The sequence below is a fragment of the Dasypus novemcinctus genome, chromosome 18, assembly GCF_030445035.2.
Source record: "Dasypus novemcinctus isolate mDasNov1 chromosome 18, mDasNov1.1.hap2, whole genome shotgun sequence".
Taxonomy (NCBI): domain Eukaryota; kingdom Metazoa; phylum Chordata; class Mammalia; order Cingulata; family Dasypodidae; genus Dasypus; species Dasypus novemcinctus.
This window is the reverse complement of record NC_080690.1, coordinates 87,668,617-87,686,377: the sequence shown is the minus strand read 5'-3', so window position 1 is coordinate 87,686,377 and position 17,761 is coordinate 87,668,617. Positions and strand designations below refer to the sequence as shown.

The window sequence follows — 17,761 nt, the reverse complement described above, 5'->3', positions numbered from 1 at the left end:
TCACCCTATCCATTGGGCCAAGTCTGCTTCCCTGAAGGTGGATCTTGAACTCTGAATGACAAATTGGTTTTCAAGGAAAGCCATGAAATCTGTCAATCTGACTGGCCGCTGTTCACTGGGGATTGGTGGGACTGGGGCGGCTCTAATAAGGGAATAAACCTGTTAAAGGAAACCTCCAGGGCTCCTGCATCCCACTTTTTGAGCATAACCATTCTCGTGGTGGAGTCAGCTTGCCATCCTTGTTCTAAAATACCTTTCACATCCTCTTCTGCAGGAAGCCTGGCAATGGCTGCAAAGTTGTCAGTGATTCTGGAGGTATATGCCTGAGAAACCAGGGTGAAGGCTCATCTCCTTGTTGCACCTCTTAGTGCTTCCATGATTGGCTGGACATCTCCAACCGCTGGTGGCTGTTGATGGTCATGTAGATCCCACGGAAATCTCTCTCCCAGAGTCTCTATCCTGCTGACCAAATTCCCTTCAGTTCAGAAATGGAAGACTTTATACTAGGTGATATTCTTTCCAAAGGGTATCTTGCATTATTCACTACAGAGCAGCTAGAGAGCTAGAAGCCAACCATACACTTTGGATAGATCATACAAGTCATGGAACTGTATAACACAGCAAACCATGTGGTGAATGATGCACAGTGGTTAAAGTACAAATATGAGAGCTTTCTCTCATGAACTATAACATATGTACAATAGAGTACATGATATTAATAATAGGGAGGTGTATGGAAAAATATACCAAATGTAAGCTACAGACCATAGTAATATTTTGATGATGTTCTTCCATAATCTGTCACAAATGTTCCACAACAATGCAAGGTGTTAGTGGAGGAGCAACGTATGGGAATTCTGCATGATATGCAGGATTGTTTTGTAAGCTCAAAACCTCTCTAATAAAAAATATTTTAAAAATAAAATTAATAAAAATTAAAGATAAATTAACTGACAAAAGGCAGCTCAACAAGCCATGGAAGCATTACTCCTAAAAATTCTGTCCAGGGGCCTCTAGCCCATCCAATCCCAATGACAAACGCAATTGTTCCTCCAGTGTTCAGAAAGATACACAGATGAATACAGATTAGTCAAGTGACATAGCCAAGGTCTCCCTATTAATGAAGAAGAGGAAAAAATGCTTAATCACATTTATATATCACAAAACCAAACCCCAACCTTCTCTTGTGTTTACTTTTAGCATCAATACAGTACTCTACTTGCCCTTGTTACACAAAAATTACAATACCACTGCCAACTATACTCTATAAGTCACATTGATTACATTTCTCCCATGTACCACCACACTCCCAATACTTGTAGTAAAAGAACACTCCTGCATCTACACTATTAACTAATCATCATCTACCACCGACATCACTGTTATACATTCCCTATACTATCCTCTAGCTGTACTCCAACATTAACCTCCCTAGACTACTCAGTAGTAGTAGTCCTATGATATGCCCTATCATAGTATCCTATTAAGCATAAAAGTTTTTAATTTTGAAAAGATCTTTTTGTTGCTAATATTTTGCCATCATATGAAAGAATCCATTTCCAAGTCTAAGGTCATAACAATTTACCCCCTATGTTTTCTTCGGAGAATCTTATAGCTTTGGTTCTTATATTTAGGTCTTGATCCATTTGGAGTTAAATTTTGTATATGGTATGAGGTAAGGATCCAACTTCATATTTTGCAGGTAGCTATCCAATTGTACAAGCAATGTTTGTTGAAAGGAATATTCTTTCATACATTGAATTGTTTTAAGGCCCTTGTTAAAAAAATCAATTTACCATAGATACATGGATTTATTTCTGGACTTTCAATTCTATGAATCAATCTATATGTGTTTCTGTATTCCAGTACCATGCTCTTTTGATTACTGCTGTTTTGTAGTAAGTTTTGAAATCAGGAAGTGTGCAACCTCCAACATTTTTTTAAGTTGTCTTAGTTATTCTGGATCACTTGTAATTCCATACGAATTTTAGAAGTGGCTTGGTAACCTCTACAAAGAAGCCAACCAGGAAAATGGTAGGGATTGCATTGAATGTGTACCTCAATTTGTAGAGTATTGCCATCTTAACAATATTAAGTTTTCTGATCCATGAACATGGAATGTCTTTCCATTTATTTAGATCTTCTTCAATTTCTTTCAACAATGGTTTGTAGCATTCAGATCACAAGATATGCCCTTCTTTTGTTAAATGTACTCTTAAATATTTTATTATTTTTATGCTATTGTAAAGAATTATTTTCTTAATTTCAATTTTGGATTATTCATTCCTTAAAATCCAAATGATTTTTGTTTATTGATGTTTTATCCTGCAAATGTACTATCTTAGCGAGTGTTCTTCAGAGAAACAGAACTGACAGGAAGTATATTTATTTGCTTATACATATATATGCACACACATGCAAATACATATATGTAAAATGTAAATATTATAGAAATTAGCTCATATGACCATGGGGATTACTGGCCAACTGAAATAGAGATACAGATTCTTCTTTCTGACTGATAAAACCAATTGTTATCCCTTGAATGTACACTTTGGATGTCTTGTATGCTTTACTACTATGTATCAATAAAATTGATTTGTTAAAATATATATATATAGGCAGACTTGGCCCAGTGGTTAGGATGTCCGTCTACCACATGGGAGGCCCACAGTTCAAACCCCGGGCCTCCTTGACCTGTGTGCAGCTGGCCCATGCACAGTACTGATGCACACAAGGAGTGCCCTGCCACGCAGCGGTGTCCCCCATGTAGGGGAGCCCCATGTGCAAGGAGTGTGCCCCGTAAGGAGAGCTGCCCAGCATGAAAGAAAGTGCAGCCTGTCCAGGAATGGTGCCACACACACAGAGAGCTGACACAACAAGATGATGCAACAAAAAGAAACACAGATTCCCGTGCTGCTGACGACAACAGAAGTGGACAAAGAAGACACCCCAAATAGACACAGAGAACAGACAACCAGGATTGGGGGGGGGGGAGATAAATAAATGAATAAATAAATCTTAAAAAATATATATATGAGCTATCTATATGCTATCTACAAGAGATTCACCTTAGATGCAAGGACACAAATAGACTGAAAGCAAAAAGTTGGAAAAAAGATATTCCTGCAAAAAGTAACTAAAAAAGACCTGGGGTGGCTACACTAATTTTGGACAAAATATTTTATTTTATTTTTTTGAAGTACCAGGGCCAGAGATTGAACCTGGGACCTCATATGTGGGAAGCTGGTTCTCAACCACTGACCCTCACTAGCTTTCCTTAAACTAGATTTTAAATGCAAAATTGGGGAATTGGACTTGGCCCAATGAATAGGGCATCCGCCTACCACATGGGAGGTCCATGGTTCAAACCCCAGGCCTCCTTGACCCATGTGGAGCTGGCCCATGCACAGTGCTGATGCAGGCAAGGAGTGCCGTGCCACACGGGGGTGTGTCCCGCATAGGGGAGCCCCATGCACGAGGAGTGCGCCCCGTAAGGAGAGCTGCTCAGTGCGAAAGAAAGTGCAGCCTACCCAAGAATGTCGCCGCACACACGGAGAGCTGACACAACAAGATGATGCAACAAAAAAGAAACACAGATTCCTGGAACCTCTGATAAGGATGGAAGCGGTCACAGAAGAACACACAGCAAAAACTGGGGGGTGGGGGGGTGGGAAGGGGAGAGAAATAAATTTAAAATAAATAAATAAATAAATGCAAAATTGCTATAAGAGACAAAGAAAGGCATTATTTATTAATAAAGGGGGGCAATTCACCAAGAAGAAATAACAATTTTAAATATTTATGTACCTAAACACTGTCCCCCAAAATACATGAGGCAAACAATTTGAATAATATGATAAATGAACTAGACTTAAAAGACATACAGGGAACTGATGTGGCTCAGTGGTTGCATGCCAGTTTCCCACATATGAGGTCCTGGGTTCAATCCCCTGGCCCTGGTACCTAAAAAATAAATAAAAATAAAACAAATAAAAGACATACAGAATGTGGCACCCCAAAACAGCATGATATACTGTTTGAGCCACCTCCTTTCCCTACTCTGTTGTATCTCTCATTATGTTTCCTCCTTGCGTGTCTTGTTGCATCATCTTGCTATGTCAGCTTGCCATGACAATCCATCACGTCAGCTTGCTGACTTTCTCATCTTTTTTTTTTTTTGAGGTACCGTGGCTGGTAATTGAACCCAGGACCCCTCGTGTGGTAGGTGGGAGCCCAATCACTTGAAATACATCTGCTTCTTGGGAATTAGGGTTTTGTTTTTTTTTAAAGATTTATTTTTATTTATTTAATTCCCCCGGTTGTCTGTCTTCTGTGTCTTTTTGTTGCGTCTTGTTTCTTTGTCCGCTTCTGTTGTCGTCAGTGGCATGGGAAGTGTGGGCGGCGCCATTCCTCGGCAGGCTGCTCCCTCCTTTGCGCTGGGCGGCTCTCCTTATGGGTGCACTCCTTGCGCTCCTCAGCACTGCGCATGGGCCAGCTCCACGCGGGTCAAGGAGGCCCGGGGCTTGAACCGCGGGCCTCCCATGTGGTAGACGGACGCCCTAACCACTGGGCCAAAGTCTGTTTCCCTAGGGAATTAGGGTTTTTAAAAGCAAAGGGAGAAGGGGAGAAGGAAAACAAGTAAAAAATAAGTGATGGAGGCAGATGTAGCTCAAGCAATTGGGTGCCCAGTACCACATGGGAGGTCCTGGGTTTGGTTCGGTGCCTCCTAAAGAAGATGAGCAAGACAATGAGCTGTTACGACAGGCTGGATGATGAGCTGACACAATGAGCTGATGCAATGAGATGACACAATGAGAAGACACAGTGAGAAGACACAACGAGAGACACAAGCAGGGAGTGGAAGTGGTTCAAGTGATTGGGTGCCTCCCTCTCACATGGGAGGTCCTGAGTTCAGTTCCCAGTGCCTCCTAAAAAGAAGACAAGGAGACAGAGATAGCACACAATGAACAGACACAGAGAGTAGACAGCAAGTGCAAAACAATGAGGGGGGCAAGAAATAAATAAATCTTTAAAAAAAGAAAGTGATGTCAGAGGTCTTGTGAGGGGAGAACATGGAATTTCTCAGTCCTGCACTGTCTCAAGCACATCCAACTTGTCCTTGATTTCAGTGGCTAATACAGCACAGTTTTGATATAGTTTTGCAGGTGCAAGGCCTTTGGGGCTCCTTTCTCAAACAGCTGCTCAAGGATATCAAGCTTTTTGTCTCTGAAAAAGTTACAGATTTACACTATTCTGTCTAGTTTTGCTTTGAGATGTTATCCTATTCCTGTTAGCAAAACTAGAAGATTTGGTTAATATTCTTCAGGGAACTAAGTGAAAAGAGTAAACTTCTAAAATTAGATTAATTGAAAGCCAGTTCAATTGATTTTAGAATTTTCAAATCTGCTTAAGTGAAGAAATTTCAATAAGCACATTTTCCAGTTATCAACATCAGTAAACACCTTGAGATGAATGAAAACAAGACTACAGCATATCAAAACCTATAGGATGTAGCAAAGTTAGTGCTGTGAGGGAAATCTATAGCCCTAAATACCTAAATTTTAAAAAATGAGAAAGTGATAAAATCAAAGACCTAACCGCACACCTGAAATAAAAGAACAGCAAACTCAACCCAAAGCAAGCAGAAGAAAAGAAATAACAAAGATTAAAGCAGAAATAAATGAAATTGAGAACAAAAGACAGAGAATCAATAAAACCAAAAGTTGGTTCTTTGAGAAGATCAAAATTGACAAACCCTTAGCTAGATTGACAAAGAAAAAAAGAGAATATGTGAATAAATAAAATCAGAATGAGAGCAGGGACATTATTATTGGTCCCACAGAAATAAGATCATAAGAAGATACTATGAACAACTCTATGCCAACAAATTTGACAACTTAGATGGAATGGACAACTTCCTAGAAATACACAAACTATCTACACTGACTCGAGAAGATATAGAAGACTTCAACAAACCAATCATAAGTAAAGAGATTGAATCTGTCATGAAAAAACCTCCCAATTGTCAAAACCTCCCAACAAAGAAAAGCCCAGGAAAAGATGGCTTCACAGGTGAATTCTACCAGTCATTTCAAGGAAAATTAATACCAAGCCTACTCAAACTCTTCCAAAAAACTGAAGAGGAGGAAACACTACCTAACTCATTCTATGAAGCCAACATCACCCTAATACCAAAACCAGATAAAGGTACTACAAGAAAAGAAAATCACAGACCAATCTCTCTAATGAATATAAATGCAAAAGTCCTCAAGAGAATACTTGCAAATTGAATCCAACAGCACATTAAAATAATTATACACCATGATCAAGTGGGTTTTATCCCAGGTATGCAAGAGTGGTTCAACACAGGAAAATAAATTAATGTAATATACCACATTAGCAAATTAAAGGAGAAAAACTGCATGATCACCTCTATTAGGAAGTGACCTCTTGCCCCTGAGCTCGTCTGTGCTCAAACACAGGATGCTCCACTCCAGCCCCTGCTTATTACCATCCTTGCAAAGCCACAGAACATTCCTAGCCCAAAGGTGGGACAATTTTCAGAATATTACACCCTTCTCTGAAATAGCTAACTTGGTACTTTCCCACACCGTATCTTCGCATCACATCTACGTGCCCCTTCTGTAAACCCAGCCACTTCTCCCAGCTCAAAAGGAACATTCCCAGCCTAGACAGGTGGGTGGGCTGAAGCCTCACTTCAGACCCCCACCTTGCTGGTGATCAATTAAATTCCTGCCTGAATCCTGATCTGCCTCTGAACCTCTTTAATCCGGGATCTAACAATCTCTATTGGTGAAAAAAGACATTTGACAAAATCCAGCATTCTTTCTTGGTAAAAACACTTCAAAGGATAGAAATAGAAGGAAACTTCCTCAAAATGATACAGGGCAGGGAGTGGATGTGGCTCAAGCAGTTGAGTACCTGCTTCCCACAGGGGATGTCCCAGGTTTGGTTCCTGGTGCCTCCTAAAAACAAACAAGCAAAACAAAACAAGAAATCCAACTCAGGAGAGCCAATGTGGCTCAGTGGTTAAACACTGACTTTCCACGTTGAGGTCCTAGGTTCAATCCCTGGTCCTGGTACCTAAAAATAAATAAGTAAATAAAGATACAGGTCATCTATGAAAAACCTTTAGTCAACATTGTACTCAATGGCAAAAGGCTGAAAGATTTTCCTCTAAGATTGAGAACAAGACAAGGGTACCCACTGTCACCATTTTTATTAAACATTATACTAGAAATTCTACCTAGAAAAATTAGTCAAGGAAAAGAAATAAATGGGAAAAGTAGAAGTAAAATTATCACTATTTTCAGATGACATGATCCTATATTTAGAAAACCCCCAGAAAGCTACAATAAAGCTATTAGAACTAATAAACTAGTTCAGCAAAGTAGCAGTATACAAGATCAACATGAAAAAATCAGTAGTGTTTCTATACATTAATAATAAACAATTGAAGAGGAAATCAGGAAATAAATTCAATTTACAATAGCAATGAAAATAAATGTCTAGGAATAAATTTAACCAAGGATGTGAAGGACCTGGTGATTGGTCTGAGTTTTTTATGTGGACCCCAGAAAGTTAAATTCTTAAATTGATCCTATTGTGAGACTTTGATTAGATTAGATCAGATTAGAGTAAGGAGCACTTGATTATATCGTTATAGTAAGACATAGCCCAGGTTGGGCTTAATCTTCTTACTGGAGTCCTTTATAAATGGAGGGATAAAAGCTTCAGATGGAAAAAAAACTGCAGAGATAGAGAAGAACACAGAAGATGAGAGAGAAGGGACCAGGAGCTGAGAAATCCACTTTACCCAAAAGCTGAGAGAGATGAGGCCTAGAGCAGAAGGGAGAGATGAGCCATGTGCCTGATCACCCACAGCAGAGCTCAGGGAGGAAGTGATCCTGAAGGAGGCGGCAGAGACCAGCCCAGCTGCCATTGCACCTTGCCATGTGGCAGAAGTCCAGGATCACCAGCAACCAACCTTCCTGGAGTAAGTTTTGCTTGATGTCTTAATTTGGACATTATTCCCAGCCTTGGAATTATAAGCTCTTAACCTAATAAATCCCACCTTCCCAACCCAAAAGGAGCTGACCACATACTTCTGCTCTGTCTCCCTCCTCACTAACTTTGAGAATGCCAGTGATTACCTAGACTGGGAGGTAGGGATCCATGGGATTCTAATTGAATTCATCAAGGAAAATGGCTTCAAGTGTATGCCCACATAGTTGTCTGTGTTGCTAAGAAACAAGACTGGGATCAGATCAAGACAATGGACTCCTTGCTCAGGAAAGGTGGCTTTCCAGTTACCAGTGAATTCAGAAAAATGATCAAACTCATCAGGTACTGAAGTGAGAAACTGGCAGTCAGTTACCAGAGGTTATTGCTTCTCATTAGCACTGATTCCAGAATGGCCCTCTCCATGCCCGGCCCCTCTACAATAATTACTCCCGACACAGCTGCGTGACCAGTCCCAATCCCTGTGGCCATCAATGGCCATGACTTCATTGGGGCAGGTGCCTCCTCTTCCTGGTCCAGTTACTTCTCTTACTGCACCATTTTATGATGCTAGCTTCCATTGCCAAATCTGCCTCCAACAGACTGAGGGGAGTGGGGTTCCACTGAATGAAAGAGAACTTGAGGGGCCCAAACCTTATTCAGCCTTTCCTCACTATGGGGTTCAGTTGGATTGGGCTCCTCCATGATTGATAATAATTACTGTGTGAGTTTAGAGGACTATTGGCATGCAGATGCCACTGGCGAGTCACAGCATGTGTACTGGCCACACAGTGGAAAGTGGAGTTGATGAGCCATAAAGCGTAAGTTATTTCCCTCACCAAAGTCTATATTCATGTGTTGGAGCAAAATGGCTGCTGACATCTGCAAGGTTTTAGGCTTCCTGGGTTCCTCCCTTCCAAGGTCTTCCTTCTTTCTGGGCTCAGGGTCCCTCTCTTCCTGGGGCTTGTTTCTCTTTTCTCTGTGAGCATACTTCCTGGGGCTCCAGCTTAAGAATTCAGCATCAAACTCCAACAGCAAAACTCCAACATTAAAAGTCCCCAACTCTGTCCTTTGTCATGTCTTTTATCTGTGAGTCCCCATTCACCAAGGGGTAGGGACTCAATGCCCTACTGTCACAAGAGGTTTACTTGATTACTTAATCATGTAAAGCAATATAATCTAATATGCCTGGAGAAAAAAAACAGTTTACAAACATAATTCAATATTTCTTTTTGGAATTCATCTAAAATATCAAACTGGTACAGGTTTACGTAAAAGAATGGGTTATGTTCAAATCATGATGGCCAGAATTTATTAAGCTTTCAATATATGTTGGTTGTTATTTCACTACTGCTGTGACTGTTAAGGCTGTTAGGACTGAAGCACAGTTAGAGGTTTCCTGGTAAAAGCAGCAGAGAGACATTTCCAACACAGGGAATTACAAACAAAGACCTGTCAACTGTATAGGCAGGATCTTTAAAGAGGGAGACAAGACAGATCTGGCCAAGGAGGCTTCATGAATGGGTGGGTGAGGGAAGAGGATCGAGCCTGAGGAGCCTTTTCAGACAAGGGGAATCAGAAAGCCCTGGGCCACCCTGTCTGATCCTGGGGGCAGACCAGATCGCAAAGGAGAGGCCAGGCTTGATGGGGCAAAGGCAAATGGCTGCACTGGCCCTGCCTCCAAGGCAGCCCTGCTGGGGATTCTCCCATCTCTCTAGAGGAGCCCAGGCCCAGAGCTGCTGTGAAATTCCACATCTTCTGGATGGTGGTAATGGATGGGTAGTTTGAAAAGCACTAATACTGCATATAATTGCTTGGCTGGAGCTGGACTCCCAAGCCATTCCTGACAGGAGACAGTGCAACAGGGATTGGGAAGGGCAGCGGGTGCCACAGGGCCAGAGCTCCAGCTCTTTTGGGAAGATCCCTCTGGCTGCCACATTCAGAACATGCACAAGGGCAGAATCGGGGACATGGCAGCATCCAGGAGAGGGGATGCATTTGGCACTACAAGTCTAGGTCCACTTGGTGCAAATAGGGGAGAACACATTACATTACAATTATTCATAGATGCACAAAAGGGACATAGGGTTTCCTTCACTAAAAGGTAAAAGCCAATCATCATAATTCACCTTGGCCCCCAAAAGAAACATGAGGACAGACCTACAGATCCCATAATGCAGGAATTCAAGAGAGTGGCCTTCACAGCTCTTGTTACAGCTGCCAGTTAGCATTTGTGTGGTAGGCAGAAGCCCCCAGAGCTGTCCATACCTCACGCTGGAACCTGGGACTGTTATGTCATATGTCATTTGCCAATATAATTAAGGTTACAGGTTTAAAATAAGATTGTTCTGGATTATAGATGAGAACTTTCTCCATCTGGGAAAAGAAAGGAAGTCAGAGAGAATTGAAGTCAGGTTCAACCACCTTTGCTGGTGCCATGTGCAAAGCATGAGAAGGAAAGCAGACCAGACCCCAACTGTCAGCCAGCAAAGGAATGGGAGCCTCATTCCTGCAGATGCCAGGAACTGAAATCAGCTGGCTGCCTGGATGAAGCGGACTCACCCCCAAAGCCTCCAGAAAGGAATGCAGACCTGGCAACACCTTGGTTTTTGTCATGTGAGACTAAGCCAAGGACCCAGCTAAGCCATTTTAAACCTGGATATCTGACCTAGTGAACTGTAAGATCATTAATTTGTGTTTTTTTAAACTGCTAGGCTTGTAGTAATTTGGTGGGGCAGTGATAGGAAACTAATGTAATGCTTGTGTGTGTGTGTGTTTATTTATATGTATTTATCCTACCCCATTGTTTGCAGTTGCTGACTGTTCTGTGTCTATCTTGTGCTCTCTGTTCCCTGCCACCCTGCTGTACCCTCTGAGGCAGACACGAGCACCCTCAGCCCTCCACACAGCTAGATCCCAACTCTGTTCTCAAACCATCTGACACAGGGAAATCCACTGCAGGCATTCTGTGTGGAATCAACAATATCCATGAGGAAAGGAAACCTATGGAGCTGCAACTGAAGGCTTTCCCATACTCGTTGCACTTTAGAGACTTTTCTCCTGTATGAATCCTTTTATGCAAAACAGAACAAATGTGAAGCTTTGATGTAAGGCCTTACCATATTCACTATATTGATAAGTCCTTTTGGTTGTGAACTTTCTTGAGCCACATGAGGTGGTAGCTATATCTAAAGGCTTTTCCACATTTGCTGCATTTATAAGTCTTTTCTGTTGTGAACTTAGTGGAGCTGTATTTAAATACTTTCTCACATTCAACACGTTTATAAGGCTTTTTTCTAATATGAAATGAGCATTTTGATACAGAATGAAGCAGGAGCTATATCTGAAGGTTTTGGCACAGTCTCTGCACTTACAAGGTCTTTCTAACTGTGAACTTTCTGGGTGCTGAACAAGCTTAGATGTGCAGCTAAAGGCTCTTGGATACGTACTGCACTCTCGAGGCCTATTTGGTGAACTTTCAGGTGGCAAACAAGTGAGGATCTTTCAATGAAGGCTTCCCCACACTGGCTGCACTTTAGAAAGGCCCTTCTCCACTATGAACCCCTGGCACCCAATGAGGCAGGAGAAACTGCTGAAGGTTTTCCCACATTTGACCTGAGCTCTCTGGTGTTGAATGGGGTTGGAGTTTTGACTACACACTTTTCCACATTAGCTGCACTTTATACGGCCTTTCTTTAGTGTAAGCTTTCTGGTGCTGATTGAGGAGATTGAAGTCTTTCCCATATTCACTACACTCATAAGGCCTTTCTCCAATGTGAAATTTCTGGTGCTGACAGAGGCAAAAGGTACTGCTGAAAGTTTTCCTACATTTGTTGTATTTACAGGGTCTTACTCTTTTTAAATTTTTTTATTTTTTACTTTTTTTTTTTTTTTTCGAGGTACCAGGGCTGGGGATTGAACCCAGGAACTCTTATGTGGGAAGCTGGTGCTCAACCACTGAGCTACATTGGGTCCCCTGAGTTGGTTTTTTGGTTTGTTTGCTTGTTGTCAGGAGGCACTAGGAACTGAACCTGGAACCTCCCATATGGAAGGAGGTGCCCAACCACCTGAGCCACATCTGCTCCCTAGGGTCTTTTTCTTGTGTGAATTTTGTGGTGGTGAACATGTGTGGGTCTATGGCTAAAGGATTTCTCAAATTCACTGCACTTGTATTATCTTTTCTCAGTGAGAAATTTCTGGTGCTTTCTCTTTAGACAGATGATGAAGGTCCTTTTCACCCTCATTACACACACAGGTTGTTCCTCCAACAAGAATTTTTCTGGGGGGGGAGAGGGGGGGTGGGGGGGTGGGGTTGAATGGGACCTCACATATATATTTTTAATGTAATATTATTACAAAGTCAATAAAAAATTAAAAAATTAAAAAAAAAAAAAAAAAAGAATTTTTCTGTGAGTAATGAGAGTTAATGTCTTTTTGAGACATTTCTGCCTGTTGGACATCTATAGAGCCTTTCTTTGGGGGTGATTTCTCAGGTAGTTCATGGAGGCAGTGCTCTTCAGGAAGGATTTCCCAAAGTTGCTGCCCTTTTTTTTTTTTTTAAAGATTTATTTATTTATTTAATTCCCCCCCCCTCCCCTGGTTGTCTGTTCTTGGGGTCTATTTGCTGCGTCTTGTTTCTTTGTCCACTTCTGTTGTTGTCAGCGGCACAGGAAGTGTGGGCGGCGCCATTCCTGGGCAGGCTGCTCTTTCTTTTCACGCTGGGCGGCTTTCCTCACGGGCGCACTCCTTGCGCGTGGGGCTCCCCCACGCGGGCGACACCCTTGCGTGGCACGGCACTCCTTGCGCGCATCAGCACTGCGCATGGCCAGCTCCACACGGGTCAAGGAGGCCCAGGATTTGAACCACGGACCTCCCATATGGTAGACGGACGCCCTAACCACTGGGCCAGTCCGTTTCCCCCAAAATTGCTGCCCTTGAAGGGCTCTGGTATAGCATGGACTCCTGGGAGCTGCTCAACATTGGCACTGTGTGGGAAGTCCTTCCCACGCCGAGTGCTCCTGCATGGCTTTCCTCCGGTGTGAGTGCCCTGGGGCTGGACGAGGCCCAGGCTGGCTAGGAAGTCCCTGCTGTATTTTCTGCAGGTAAAGGGTTTCCTCTATTGATGGACTCCACAGCTCTTCACGTGCTTGGGAGTGTCTTCCACATCCTTCACTTCGAACAGACAACCTGAGAGCAGAGCAATGTCAGGCACTGAGGGTTGGGTTGGAGGGTGAGGTAACTTTATCACCAGTACATGATAGACAACCCGAAAAGGAGTCCATAGGCTTGCTGGGAGGGAGTTGGGGAGGGGTCTGGTAGGAAGGGCTGGCTCAGCAAAACAGAACCTGACCAGATGACAGAAGGGAAGAGACTTCAACTGGGATAAGGACACAGAGTTGGGATGCAGTGCAGCAGAGGGTCTCATCAGGACTCCTGACGAGAGCTGAGCTTTGTGAAGAGGCCAGTGTCCTGTCCCATGGAAAAGCAATTTGCAATAGAGTAACTCGTGCTCAAGTGCTGTGCTAGAGAGCTCTGCACAAGCCCAGAGGAGGAGAAATGATGAGATTCTGAGGCCAGAGAGGTCAGGTGGTCCAGGCCTGAGAGTCAGGTAGAGATGAAAGAGTGCCAAGTGCCCAGAAGGGAGAGGAAGGAAGCTGTGCCCATGAGCCTCAGCACCAAAACACCAGTGCACCTGCACCCAGCAGGCCTTGACCCCAGTGTAAAACCAAAGCATCCCCCAGCTCACCCTTCTCAAGGACAGGACCACCCCTGGCCTCAACTCTGAGGACCAGAGTCACATCCACCATGTTGGGCCCCACACTCAGTGTTGCTCATCCTCCCCAGGATGGCAGGCAGAGAACCCAGGTAACTTCAACCCTGTTTTCCTGAGGAGGTGGTCGGGCAGTTTGTAGAGGCTCCAGGAAGGTGGGTTACAGGTCTAGGTTCCATCCATGCCATGCCAACACCCCAACCACCATGGGGCAAGTGGACAGCCCAGGGAGCCCAGGGGTGGTGGAAGTCCAGTGTGAAACGGCATAGAACAGGCATGTTCCCTGGCCTGATACGGTGTAATTTCTGGTCAAACCACTTGATGTGACTCCATGAGCTCGGTGCAGGCCTTTCTGGTCTGACAAATAGGATGTCAAATTGTACCTATACTTGTGAGGGTTTTTCTTTTTAAAGTACATTTATTATCACTGTTTATATTCATTCTACTCAGATTACTAGTTGAGAAATGAGGATTTGGATGGAGCAATGAGAGAGGGAGATAGAGGGAAGGAAAGGAGAGAAGAAAGGAGGGAGAGGAAGAGATAGAGAAAGTGAGAGGTTCAAGGGGAGCAAGCCCAGAGCAGGCTTTGAGGCTCCCACTCTCTGGCAGGCAGGAGTGCATGGACTCAGAATCAGCTACCCAATATGCAGAGCCCAGGGCAAAATGAAAGCATAGGGCCCTGTGGCAGACTGGAGTTATGTATCCCAGAGAAACATGTTCTTAACCTTAGTCCATTCCTGTGGGTGGGAACCCTTTGTAAATACGACCTCTAAATGAGGTTATTTTTAGCTAAGGTGTGGTCAGCTGAATAAGGATGGGTCTTAATCCTAATACTGAACCTTATAGAGAAAACCATGAGAGAAGTCCCTGGAGAAGCAAGAACGTGGAAGTCACTGAACCTGAAAAAGAAAGAGGATACCACCATGTGCATTGCCATGTGACAGAAAAGCCGAAGATCCCCAAGGGTCACCAGCAGCCAGCTGCAGAACACCACAGTCTTCAGGCAGAAAGCATCGCCTTGCTGACATCTCAATTTTGTACTTCTCATAGCCTCAAAACCACGAGCCAATAAATTTCTGTTGTTTAAGCCAAGCCATTGCATGGTATTTGTTTTAACAGCTAGGAAACTAAAACAGTCTCCTAGTTCAAAAAGCAGAAAAATAGCCTGTTAAAGATACTAAAATACAAAGCTTGTTCTTTCTTCCATGTACCTCCTCTGCTCACATCATGACCCAACTCATCGGACTTCGCTTACAAAACACAAGCTCAAAATACAGTTATTAGGGGGTTAAGCCAAGATGGTAGCAGAGTAAGGAGCTCCTGGGGTTATCTCATCCTATAGGGCAGTTAGTAATCACCCAGAGCTATCAAAAGCACCTGTTTGGGGGCCCCAAGAGATGAGAAGAGCATCCTGCAACATCTTTGAAAATATGGAAGGAGGAGACTGCCCATTTGCAGAGAAGATTCATGAGTAGAGCACTTCATGCTCCAGAGGCCAGTGCCTGCTGCCCCAGGAGCTATTCTGTGGCTGAAATTGGCAGCTCCATTTCCCAAAAATGGGGGAGGAAGGCAGTATGGCAAAAACTTTAGCTACTGATTAGTAAATTCAGTGGGCTAAAGTATAATCCTAAGAACAGCTAAAGTCTAAGCTTCTCCAAGTCAGAAAGATGCTGGTAGCCACCATTTTAACTCTGCCCCCCACAAGAGGGGAAGCAAGGCTGATTGAAAATCATGGTTAAGGTAGGGATCAGCTTCTTTTCACCTTCAGCAAGGAGGGAGCTGGAGGGACCTATATCACCTCTCTGGGAAACTGCAAGCCACGCTGGTGCCCATCCTACTCTAGAGATGCAAGCCACTGCAGGAGCTATTCTGTGAATGGAGGTAGAAGTTCCAATTCCAATACATGGGGGAGGAAGAGATGGTTGGCCTCTGACTTCAGCTACTGATTGGTGGACTTGGCTAGCTAAAGTATAATTCTAGGAACAGCTAGGGTTTGATCCTGTCCAAATTGGAAATAGACCAATAGCTGCCATTTTTATTCTGCCCCTGGCATGAGGGGAAGCCTGGCTGACTGACTGAAAATCCAGTAATTTAGGGACTGTCTTCTTTCCACCAAAATCAGACTGCAGCCCTAGCCTAAGCTCCAGCCCCACCTCCCACAGAGAGGAAGATGGCAGGAGCTGCACCAGCCTCTCCAGGTAACTGTAGTTGCTTTCGGCCAGCACAGACTGAACAGTCAGATACCTGGGGCAGCATCCCTGCACTCCAATAGGATAGGAGAGGAGCTGGGTTTCCTCAACCTCTCTGGAGAATTGCAGGTGTTTTCAGCCCACAGGAACTGGTTTGCTGAGCACCTTCCTGTCAACCTCCACCTTTGCCACCCCATAAGATAGGAGGGGGCTGGTGTTCCCTCAGCCTCTCAGGGCAACTACAGATGCTTTTGGCCTACACAAACTCAACCATTGGGTACCTGTGTCTCCAACCCCACTCACAAAAGGCCAAGAGAGAGACCGTGTTTGCCCAGACTCTCTGGGTAACTGCAGGTGCTTTGGGCCCACAGTCTGGACTGGTGGTACTTGTGGATCCACCCCACCACCCCCCCAATGGGAAAGGAGGAGGCTGGTGTTTCCACAGTCTTTCTGGGCAACAGCAGACATTTTCAGCCTGCACAGACTGGACTGTTGGGTCCCTGTGGATCCAATCCCATGCTCTAATAAAATAGGAGGGGGCTGGAGCTTTCTCAGTCTCTTTGGACAATGGCGTACACTTTCAGCCTACAAGGACTGAACTGTTGGGCATCAGGGATAGTACTCTCTCAACCTCTCAGGGCAACTGCCGGTGTATTTAGCCCACATGGATTAGATTGTTGGGCACTCCAGAAGGTCCATTTCCACCCCTGGCAGGGAGGGGGAGCTGGTGCTACATCAGTTTACCTAGGCAACTGTGGTAATTTTGGACCCACAGGGCATAGATTGCTGCCCACAACTGCAGTTCCATCCCTCCCTAGGAAAGGGAGGAAAGGGTGTGAAGCTTCATCAGTCTCTCTGGGCAAGTACAGACAATCTTGTCCTGCCCAACTTGGATTATTACACATGGTTGCAGCTCTGTCCCAACCCCTGGCAGAGGAGAAAGGTGGGAGAAGCTTCATCAATTCCTGGGGCAGCATGGGCAGCTTCAACCTCCATAGCTAACAGCACCAACTACATCCTCAGCTCCTACTATACAACTAGCAAGGGAAAAGAGAAAAAAAATCCCTAAACTAAAGGGAAAAACTGAACCCAAAATAAATACATTGAGTAAGCCAGATCCCAAGACACAATAAAAAAATTACAATCGATACCAAAAAACAGAAAGATATGGCCCAGTTAAAGGAACAATACAAGCTTCTCAGTGACATAAAGGAGTTGAGACAACAAATCATAGATGTTCAAACAAATCTCCTTAATAAATTCAGTGAGAGGGACTTCTGGCAAGATGGTGGCTGAGTGAGCTTGCCTTGCCGTCTCTCCTGGGAAGAGGCAGCTGGGCGCTGCTGGAGGTTCTCCGGGACCAGGCTTTTTTGGGATTTTTGCAGGGCAGGAAGTGTCTGGACATTGATTTGGTGGGAAGGTAACGGAGAGGATTGGTCTATAAGATATAATTTGGGTTCTATTGCCCGGAGGTGAGACCTGCACATGGGCTGCTCCCTCCTTGGGGGTGGGCGGAGCCACGGAACCCGCACTTTGGCCACGCTTTTTGGTGGCTCTGCGGTGCAGGGGAATTCGAGAGTCCTGGGTGGGCTGTTGGGGGGTTGAAGGGATGGGACGCCTTTGCGGATCGATTTGGGGAGACAGACGGTGTTTTGTTGTGAAGCAGGGGAATTTTTGATTGCGGACACAAATAATAGCGCTTCTGCCTGGAGCCCTGCCCTCACAGGCCTGGCTGCCAATCTGCAATGGAATTAGATAACTGAATTGATGAATTATC

At 44.2% G+C, this 17,761-nt stretch overlaps 1 pseudogene; it reads right to left on the bottom strand.

The window, feature by feature from the left end:
* Window positions 1–13,832, bottom strand: LOC105747523 (COP9 signalosome complex subunit 8-like; annotated as a pseudogene).
* Window positions 13,833–17,761: the final 3,929 nt, after the last annotated feature.